We start from the raw sequence: 11,243 nt of genomic DNA, 5'->3' as shown, positions 1-11,243 counted from the left end.
GTCTCCTGAGGCCTCTCGTTATATTTTTACACATTGACCGATCAGACGGCCGGTGAAAGATGTAACGGTTGCGGTGACGACCAATTCAGCGGAAGCCCCAGAGCGGCCTGCCCGCAGCAACAGGACCTGTGCCGCAGGCCTGAGGGGCGGCGCCCAGCTCTGCGGTCTAGAATGAGCCACGGGGTCTGAGATGGGACCTCGTCTGAGTGCTGGGAGCCAAGGAATTGGTTCCTTCTGTGTCAGAAGCCTGGGATAACTAACGCCCAGGGCTGCAGCTGGCTCCGTTCTATTCTGTTCTGTTTTAGCTGTTCCAGAAATAAGTCCTCCTGTTCCGTTCCCTTCTGCACAGTCGGTCAGCTCGAAACGTCTCCTCAGTAGAGAGGTCGAGCAGGCCCGGGCTGGAATCACTTAACATGCTGAGTCCGTCCAGGCTCAGGGGTTCGATCTGGAGCTCTTCTTGCAATGGAAATGGAGTGTCCACGTTTAGGCTGACCTTGGGCATCCCTGCCAGAGCACTGCCAAGGTCTTTGAACAGGCTGGTGCTCGAGTCTTCTGGAAAGAGCAGCGGGAGGGGAAAACAATGCGGATTAGGAGGCGTGAGGGCCCAGGTCACTAAGAGGACACAACTGATGACAACCCCCAAAACGCCGTTCCTGTCATCTTCCCAACCAGGACAGTCATCACCTGTGTCCCAACCACTCCTGGGCCTACTGTTTTGCTCTGGAATCTATGTTCTTTTCAGTCAGTCCCACAACTCCCAGTTTTGCTGGTTTTCTCCCTTGGAACAGTTGTCAATCACGGGAAATTAAGCAGTTCAGAAATGGCTTGGGTCACCAGGCCCCTTCCCTACTGCCTCACAGGCTCTGGGGCTGGACACCTGCATCTCAGAAAGGTAAAGTTGAGCGACAGGCCTTTCATTTTCTTCTTTATATAATATTATGTTGTTTAAACTATCTTACAGTGGTATCTGTAGAAACACAGTGAACTAAAAGAAGCAGCCCTCACCTGTCAGGATGGTGTTTGGGAAATTCCCGCAGTTGGAATACAGGTTTGGTCTCAAATGAAAGGAGTCCTGTGGTCCTCGGGGACCCTGTTGCACCAGGGACACCTGGAAGCATCAAAGGTCACGTTGTAAGGGACGGTCTCTGTTTCCAAGGACACAACAGTGTGGTGTGCTCCCGGAGCAAAACCAGATGTGAACGCTCTCTTACGGTCCCTTCTCTCTAGGATCCCAGAGTGCCCAGTCGCTGCGACAGCCTACACAGAACATTCTGCTCAGGCAGGGGGATGCTGCGGTAGCGGAGGGGTCCCTGAGGGCCACACTTGTCCCTGTTTGCGCGCTGCCAGGCCCTCTATGCCATCCCAGGAGACACCACTGGCCATGGTTTCTGCGGGCCCTCTGGTCTCCGCCACCTCCCCTGTTCAGCACACAAAGACGTCTGGAAACTACCACCTGTGGAGCCCTTCAAAGGCCCTGTCTATAACCAAGGAAGTGATGGGCTCTTTTCCTCTTTGGTTTCTAGAAAAACGAGAAAGCAGAACCTTCTCCTTCTCTCACTCAGAGGGAGGAACCACAGGCAAGCCCCTCTCTGCGAGAAAGCCTCTATGAGGATGGGTTAGAACTGGGGCCTACTTTATTTATCTTTTTTATTTTTATTTTTTTGTTAATGAAAATTTATTAACTATATAACCTTTGACTACCAGAGAAACTTCAATATGTACAGATCACCACGAAGTTCCCAGTTTCTGGGGCCTAGTTTAGGTGCCGTTCCTGAAATTAATTTTTAAACCATTTAAAAACATCTTTCAAAAGTAGGAGTTTTCATCATTTTTTCAGAAACACATTGACTCACCTAGACTCAAATGGCTTCTTTAGAAATTGGGGAGGCAGGGACTGTTGGTTCTTACCACGAGGCTTCCCCATGGCCTGTTCAGGAAACATCTGTCTTTATTTATTTTACTGTTATTATTATTATTATTAAGTTCTGGAAAGTGCTCTTCCTTCTCTCCATAATATATCCTGGAGCCCAAACCATAATTAATGAATACTATAAAATCTAGGGATATTAAAAAATGGTCTGTGTTAGGGAGAAACTAAAAAGAAAAAGAGAAAGTCTGAATGAAAGTACCTTCGGGATTGACCCCAGCCAGGACGAGCTCCCAGGAGGCCACACACCGTGCAGGGCACAGCCACTCAGGCCGAGGCAAAGCCCCTCCCTGGATCTGAGTCTCCTCAACACGATAGATAGATCTGTGAATTGCTACGGTTCCGTCCAGCATCAATGACTCTACAATCCTATGGCTAGAGTGTCATCACAAAGTCTTCTACCACTTGTTCAGACAGGTCCTCTGCTGAGGCCTGACAATTAGCTAAGGCAGCCAGCACCAGCCTCTAGGGCCTGGGGCAGTGCCAGGCTGTCCTAGCCGCTGAGCACACCTGAGGTCAGAGAAGTGCAGTACCGAGTCTGTTTGGTGTGGGTTCCACGCACGGAAGAGGCCTGACTGTGGCAGTTCCTGCTCCGAGGAAGAGGCAGGCCCCAGCGACCGCTCACCTGCTGAGTAAAGGCTGGGCCTGGCCTCATGGACTGCTGCTCAAAGTTCACATCTGGGAAGAAGCTGGTCAAAGATGAGCCCTTCAGGAAAGAAGGAGGGGACCATTTAGCTTGGAACTCGGGGCGACCTAAGCGTTCCCTCCTCCTGGTGTTCCCGGTGGGACTCGCCTGGGCCGCGAGGAGCTGGAAGTCTGACTGGGGCAGCGATGGGGCTGCCTGGGGCTGCTGAGCAGTGGGCTCTGGGCGTGGGGCTGCTGCAGCAGAGGCTGGGGGAGGTCCTGGGGCGTGGGGTAAGGGGGTGGGGGTGACACTTGGGCTTGAGCTTCTGTGAGCAGGAAGGAGAGCGGGCTTCGATCTGAGGACACCATCTGAAAAACAAGGCCACCAACTACTTAGCTTCTGAGTTTCTAGCAGTGAGTCCTTTATGATTAGGAAATGTCAAAGTGAGGAAAAACCCTGAGATTTTCCTCACCCTGATAGTCTATACTATGCTCTGAGAAGCCCAGTTCTGTATCCTTCAAAGTATATCTCAAATCTCACTTCCCCACAAAACATTTTCCATTCAACGACTATTTCTATTGTCTTAAAAAACAAACAAAACAAAACCCAGCCAATTTAACCAGTTTCATCTCAGTTTTCTCAGTTGAAAATCATGTTTGTTTTTTCACAGCCAAAACTTCTGGTTAAAAATGGAAGACTGAAAAAAGCATTAGCTCTGCTGTCTCCCAAAACTCTCCTAAAACAGCATTAAACAACAATACATTGTAGACAAAGAAACAATAAATTTGTGAGCAATTGACAGGACAAAGAAACTAAGTTTTTGGGTGCCCAATTAGTGAAGAATCTAAACAGTGTTTGGGCTTGAGGTAATAAATTAAAGAAATAACAAGCTTTGTTAATGCAGGCTTCTCAGCCAGAATTCCCCATCTCTGGTGATAAGGGTGTCCTTCTACCTCCAGATCTGGTGGGGGGGGACACCTTTCACACAAGAGACATATTTCCTGTTTTCAGGAAGACAGAAAGGGGGGTCAGAGTGTCTCTCTTGAACCAGCCGTTTCTTAAGTAACTTTAATTCAAAATAATCAATATGCCATTGAGGCCCATTTTGGGGTAGCCTACCCTGGGCCCCAACATAATCATGAACCACTTCAAGGGAGCCTGAGAATTGAGCTGGGTGGCAAAGGGTGGAAAAGTAACCAGGCCAGTGGATAGCATGAGGGCATTCTGGATGCAGGAAAAGCATCTTCTTACTGTCCATCCCTACCCTGGTGTTGTAGCCCTGACAGAGCGGTCTTTCTGTCCATGGTTCTGATCTTCACCAGTCAGGTAAAGTATTAACCACAGCAGGGAAACTATCCAAGTTCATGAGCTAGGGCTTTGCTTGCATTTCTATTGCCAGGGTTTACCACGAATTTGTTTTACTCTCATGCTCACCCTTGACTGCAGCAAATGAGAATCAATAATAATTGCCCCTGAATTTGCACACATGTAATTGAATCGTTCATCAGGCTTCATTCGTAGATTGACCATTGCGATTCAATTCTACTCAGCAACCATGAGTGCCTATCATTCTGAACATCATCTGAGGCTCTAGGGACACAGACACTATGACGTTCGTACATGGAAGAGCTCACAGTTCAGAGGGGACACAACTTGAGAACAAATTACACCGCAACGTGATCAATGGCAGCATCAAAGGTCTCACTTCTAAAACTAAGTTTATCTGAGCAAACTCTTTACTATGAGGACCTCATCAAGAAACCACAGGCACAGAGGGACAGACAGATCTGAAAAAAAGAATGAAGAATATGCATTTTCCAAGGCAATTGCTATGTGTTTTCCAAGGCAATATGGAATATGTGTTTTCCAAGGCAATCTCCATTTTAGAGATCAGCTTTCATGAAAAGAGAAGACAATGAGCCCACTTAACTGGAATTTTCTTTAAATACAGGATCTGGGCTAAGAGTTAATGAGGTCACTTTTTGAAGAGTATTTAAAATTATGATTTTTGTTAAAAGAACATTTGTTGAGGTCCAATAAATCCAGTGTGTGTGTGTGTGTGTGTGTGTGATTTTTTTTTAAATAAATCTAATATGCCTTCAGTCACTAAAAGCTAACACTGGCAATAACCGTCTGATTGCAGCTTTTATGGTACAATAATGGGGACAGTACACAGAGTCCGTGTGAGGCATTTTATAGTTAACAACACTGCCTGTAGTTAAGAAAACTGATCAAGGGCTTCCCTGGTGGCGCAGTGGTTGAGAGTCCACCTGCCAATGCAGGGGACACGGGTCCGGGAAGATCCCACGTGCCGTGGAGCGGCTGGGCCCGTGAGCCGTGGCCACTGAGCCTGCGCGTCCAGAGCCTGTGCTCTGCAATGGGAGAGGCCGCAACAGTGAGAGCCCCAGGTACCACAAAAAAAAAAAAAAAAAAAAAAAAGAACGAAAACTGATCGATAGTAGAGAGTGTTTATTATTCCTGTAATTGAAGAGAACACCTCGCAGTCCATCTTCATTTCAGGAAAATGATCCTGTTAGGATATTTATGTGAACCCATGGCCCCATTATCATTCTCCTTTTTTACCAGCTCTGTCTTCTAAATATGTTGGTGAGATCCTTGGGCTGGGGCAGTCCTGCCCTGGAAGGCCTGGCCTCTCACCCTAGGCGTCCAGGTGTCCTCCACCCACCATGTCGGCTCGATGGAGAGAAGGGGTCCTGGCCTCATCGATCCAGGAGGAAAGCAGATTTTTCAGAGCTCAGAATAATTCTGGAGACCCCTCTCATCTGACACACGAGCAGCTGTCTTGATAGGACCGCCACACACATACACACACACACACACACACTGGATTTATTGGACCTTCTCCTTTACTCTCTGGGGCGCAGATCACAGTGGGTATCCTTAATGCCTATTACGGTGAGGAGCCCTCTAACAAGTGGAACAGACTTCACTCTGAGCTTTAGTGCAAGGAAGAAAGAAAATCATTAATGTGAAAAGCTCTTAATGAAGCAGCACATACATTTTCCATCCGGTCCCAGCCACCCTCACTAACACACTGATGAACATTTAGACAAATAAATACTCTCCTTCCTGCACCATCCTGAATACACTTCACCAGGACTGATGGACCTAGGTTTAGGGAGCTCTGGTCTGGCATTGGGCTGAGGCCCTGAGAAGGTAAAGGATTTACTGGGTTCCTGACTATGTGCTCCAGGCCCTCATCCCCAACCTCACTGAATCCCCACAATAAAACTACTGAAGTTTTCATCTACTTTTGTAGACAAGTTACCAAGCTCACAGAGACTAGCCTTCACAAGAAGGTTACCCAATGTAACCAATTGGGATTCCAAAGCACATCTGTCTGCTCTCCCCACCCGCTCTGTCACTCCCTACCACCCTGCTGTAGAGGAATACATACATACTGCTGATCTGTTCTGATGGAGTTTCACAATGGCCAATTTCATGGAATCGGTCCAGGTTTGCCCAAGACTGAGGGGGTTCCCAGGATGCAGGACTTTCAGTGCTAAAACCAGGAAGGTGCCAGGCAAATTGGGAGAGGTTGGTCCCCCTACCAGCATCTGCTCCCCCTTTGCCCTTCCCAACAGCACCCAGAGTTCACTGGGTACCCGCCTCTCCCACACGTAGTTCCTGTGTTGTGCCCTGTTGGGCTTCAGTCATTAGTTCAGAGGTGGACATGGGGTCTAATCAGGTTCAAGTGATGTGAGTGGAGGGAATGAAGACTCAGGCCTGGAATACTGGGATGGCAGTGCTCTCTCCTCAGTGACTTTTTGGAGTAAGGGTGCGATGTCTGAAGCAGATGCAGCCATATTGCTACCATGAAGCCAAGGCCACAAAGAGCTGGCAAGGAGAGATTAAAAGGAATTGGGTCCCAGATGACCTGGAGGCTCACTCAACCCTGAACCTGCCCTACCTCCAGGCTCCCTTCTTGTAAGGATCACAAATCCTCTTTACTGCGAAGCCCATTTGGCTTCGGCTTCTGGTTTCTGGCAGCCAGAAGCATCCTAAGCTGTGGTCCTCAACATGTAGCCCATGACTAGCCACACTACTGCACCCAGACTTGAGTAAGAAACCCTGAGGGTGGGACCCAGCCACCTGCTTTTAACAGGCCCTCTTCATGATTCTGATGGAGGTTCGTTCTCCAAGGACCTTGTGATGTGCTTCCAAAGAGCCCTGGAACCGTGTGAAACTGGGTCAAGTGACACCAACAGCTGCCTCATAAATGTCACCTTCCTGAGACAAAACTTCTCAAAGAAGAAAGGGTGCCTCAGAATCAAAACTGCAAGAGCAGATCCTGCATGCGTTTTCAGCCTGCCATCCTGTCCAATGGATTTCGGACTTGCCCATTCCCAAAATTATATAGGCCCATGTAAAGTATATACCCTATCTAGCCTTACTCTCCTTGGAATTTCTCACGCTCATGTGAATTTCCCATGCGTATGAATTAAATTTGAGTTTCTCTTGTTAATCTGCCTTTTGTCATTTTAATTATGCAACCAGCCCAAAGAACCAATATTCCTCTCCCCCACATTGTCTTTGTGAAATGAAAAAGGAGAGGATGTCCTTCTCCCACCCTCTTTGTAGCTGGATGGCATCTGCATCGTCCCTGAAAATTTCCTTTGAAATCATTTCAAATCTGAAATGCTGTACATGGTGTTGGTGGTGGTAGAGATGGAACAGGTGGATAGCAGGTTGGGGCTCCAGGGCAGTCTCACCTTTTCCTGTACTCAGCCTCCCAGACTGAGGAAAGTGTCTGAATCAGAATTTCCTCTGCTCCCATGAGCCCTTCTGTCTGTGCTCCCACTGTCCTGGCGTCAGAGACGGCTGGAGCTGGAGAGACACTGGCACTGCATTTGACCCCTCCTGGCCGTCCAGTGTTGCTCAGACTCTTCTCTTGTCCCAAATGCAGCACAAAGGCCTCTGCATCCGTCAGGCTTCTCCAGAGAAACAGAACCACACCACCAGCTCTGACTTCCCAATCTGACCTTCCTTCTTATACTTGCTTTGTTCCAACTGAGTTCTCCGGAGGTGGGTGATGGAGAAAACTGGGTAACTCCGCAAGCCTGGATCCACTCTGTGGGATGTACAATCTCTGAAATTTCCTGCTGATGGAAAATCAGCCAGGTTTCTTAAATCCTCCAGGTCCACCCATCAGCCCTATGAGGAGTGCCAAATATGCCCAGGCAGAGGGTCTTAGTCAGCTGTGGCTGCCCTCACAAAACACCACAGATGCGGAGGCTTAAACAACAGGACGTCATTACTCACAGTTCTGGAAGCTGGAAGTCCAAGATCAAGGTGTCCCGGAGGTTTGGTTTCTCTCCTTGGCTTGCAGACAGCCACCTTCTCACTGTGTCCACACTTGGTCTTTCCACTGTGGGTGCAGGTCCCTGGTGTCTCTGTGTGTCCCAGTTTCCTCTTCTTATGAGGACACAAATCAGATTGGATGAGGACCCATTTTAACCTAGTAACCACCTTAAAGGCTTTATCTCCAAACAAAGTCATACTCTGAGGCACTGGGGGTTAGGACTTCAACATAGGAATTTGGGGACACAATTCCAATTATAACAGAAAATGTGGATTTGTCCCAGAATAGGAAGGGCAAAGAGGAATGATCCCTGGGGAGAAACACCTTGGAGGAGGAGTCTGCAGAAAGACAATTGACTGGAAATCTGGCCCCTCCCCTCTCTGGGACAGGCAAAGTTGACCCCTTCCATGACACATGCCTGGAATTCGTGTGTATTTATATGAGAAAATTCTCTAAAATCTCATAATGCTAACAGGCACCATCATTATAGATTAGAATTTCATGTAATTTTCTTTCTGGCTGTGCATGTTTTTTTCTACAGTGACCATAAAAATGCAGACTCTACAGTCAAACTTTCTGATTTGGGGAGGTGGCTGGCACCCTGAGCTTTGGTTTCCTCCTCTGCAAATGAAGCTATAACAGCCTCTATGATGTCATAAAGCTACGATGAGATTCACTTCAAGCCCTCAGCCCAGGGCCTGGGGTACAGAAGTGCTCCGTAGTTGTTGTTTCTGTAAGTAGCACTCAAACCTGGAGGCAAATAGTCTTATCCTCTTTGTATCCCCCCAACTCATAATTGCAAGAATGATGCCTAGCTACCCCAGGCATCCAATGCATATACTAAAACTAGAAGAAATGAATAAATGACTGACCAAGCCATCCAGCTGGGAAAGCTGCCCAAGCAGGCTCAGAGCTCACACTCACTGCCAGCCCAGGTCCCTCTAGCTTGTATTTGGATCATGCTGGGCACCACCAGGCCCACAACTGGTCCCACACGGGTGGTTCCCCCAGAGCTGACATCTAGGCCCCAACTGCGGCCCAGCGTGGCCCCAATGCCCACCCCCAGGCACGTCCTGCTCTGCATGCTCTCACCTCTAACTCTCCCACTTCCCAGCCAGCCTCAGGGTCCCTCATCTGACGGTGGGTTTCTGTTACAAATTAACCCTGTTATTTACTGAGCACCTGCCCTGTGCCAGCCCAGGGCTGGATTCTTCACATACATTGTTGAATTCCAGGGCACACAAGAAACCTGTGAAATAAACATGAGACTTAAACTGGACATTACGTGTTATATGTCAACCCAAACCCCATTTCCTAAAACATACCAGAACCAGTAATGTAGCCAAAATAATATGTTAGGGTGTGAAATGCTTAAGGTATTGCTTCCTCATCACTAAACATTGTGATTATGAGCAAATAATTGCCTTTTGTCAGGCATAAGACTGCTCAGCATCAGCGAAACCTAAGATACACATTTGGCTTTTGGACATCCAGAGATCTTCCAAAGTCTACAAGACATTCCGGTAATGAATTATTTGTATTTGGAATGTAACTTAAGACTTTTTTCTCACATGTTTTTGTTTTAATCAAGGTGTGATTTCCATACAAGGAAGAGCACAAACCTTACGCTTTTGTTTGTTTGTTTGTTTTGTTTTGTTTTGTTTTTGCAGTATGCTGGCCTCTCACTGTTGTGGCCTCTCCCGTTGCGGAGCACAGGCTCTAGACACGCAGGCTCAGCGGCCATGGCTCACGGGCCCAGCCGCTCCGCGGCACATGGGATCTTCCCGGACCGGGGCACGAACCCGTGTCCCCTGCATCGGCAGGTGGACTCTCAACAACTGTGCCACCAGAGAAACCCCTTAGGCTTTTTATACTGTATACACCCTGGATACTGTTCCACCCTTTAGAAGTCAGTTATATTAGTTTTTTGAGACAGAGGGCTGTACATTAAATGACTCATTATTGACAGTTTACACAATCCACATCTAAGTGTCATCATGGCCCCTTGCAAGATCAAGAAGGAATGTTATCTTTTAAGGAGTTGTCCTGTTGATGCTAGGAGAATGCTGCTCTTTACGGTTGAGCAGGTATTTTTGTGGATGGAGAACATTTGGTCGATGCAAAATGCAGATACACAATGCACAGTAGTGGGGGCGAGAGGAGGCCAACAGACAAAAATAGTTTATGCTTAGATTTTTCTTGTCTTGCCATAAAATGTGAATTTTATTTCACATCAGGGTGGGACCTTATGTGGGTTTATTGCCCTTATAAGAGACACCAGAGGCCTTACTCACTCTCTCCCTTTCTGTCTTTGCCATGTGAGGACACAGTAAGAAAGCAACCATCCACAAGCCAGGAAGAAAGCCTTCATCAGAACCTGACCGTATTGGCAACCTGATCTCAGACTTCCAGCCTCCAGAACTGTGAGAAATAAATTTCTGTTGTTTAAACTACTCAGGCTATAGTATTTTATGATGGCATCCCAAACTAAGACAGAACCTCTATCCTGACATCAATTACCATAGGCTGGTTGGGACCCTCTGCACCCATGAGGAGATGTGGCCTTAGCTGATGAGGTGGAGGAAACGGCAGAGATGTGGTATCTCTTCAGATGGTCTCTTCCCTTTTGGGCTCGGGCCTGTGACCCTTGAAGATAGGAGCCTAGAGTCAAGTGGAGAAGCCAGATGGCTTTGGAGAAGGACAGTCGCGGGAGCTCTACTCCCCTCTGCAGCCCTCAGAAGCTTCTGCCTCTGCATTCCTTCTGTCCCACTCAAGTCCAAAGGGAAACCTACAACTTTCTTGAGGACGGGCTTGCAGATCTGCTTTATTTTTAGACAGTTTCTCACTTGCTTTCTCCCAGGGCCAGTCCTGTCAGTACGAGAGAGGTGGGTGGGAGCAGGGCAGCTATAATACGTCCTTAATTAGTGGTGAAATCAGTCCCAGAAACATGATGGGATTTATCATGCCAGGAAATGGGCTTCTAGGTCCCCACACTAGAGGTTTGTTATTTTTAATGTGAAGTCGAGAGAAGAAACTGTCTCAAGGTAAGGACCCCAGTAAATTCATATTACTTTCTTCCTCAATTTCATAGCAGTTGAAGCTTGGGAAATTCATAGAAAGCCACTTGAAATGGAAAAAAATAGACCATAGAAACCTGATAAAGTACTTTTACTGGGTATTTCCTCTTCCTCATGAGCTGTGAGTCAACAGCAAGGCCCACCCTACAGGGTGCAGAGCCCTGGACTCTCACGAGGGAGGGTCTAACTCAGGCTCATCACCAGCCAGCTGCGTGGTCTTGGGCTCCTCCCCAACAGCATGGGAGGTTAGGAGTCACTTGCTTCATTCATTTGACATTGCCTGAGTCCCAT

At 47.8% G+C, this 11,243-nt stretch overlaps 1 pseudogene; it reads right to left on the bottom strand.

Annotated features, from left to right (window-relative positions):
• Positions 1 to 301: 301 nt before the first annotated feature.
• Positions 302 to 2,973, bottom strand: LOC113607251 (CREB-regulated transcription coactivator 3-like; annotated as a pseudogene).
• Between the last annotated feature and the right edge of the window lie 8,270 nt (positions 2,974 to 11,243).

This window comes from Aethalodelphis obliquidens, unplaced genomic scaffold (genome assembly GCF_003676395.1).
Source record: "Aethalodelphis obliquidens isolate GAN/ISIS:26980383/991018 unplaced genomic scaffold, ASM367639v1 scaffold47, whole genome shotgun sequence".
In the NCBI taxonomy this organism is placed as follows: Eukaryota; Metazoa; Chordata; class Mammalia; order Artiodactyla; family Delphinidae; genus Aethalodelphis; species Aethalodelphis obliquidens.
This window is presented reverse-complemented; position numbering and strand designations above follow the sequence as displayed.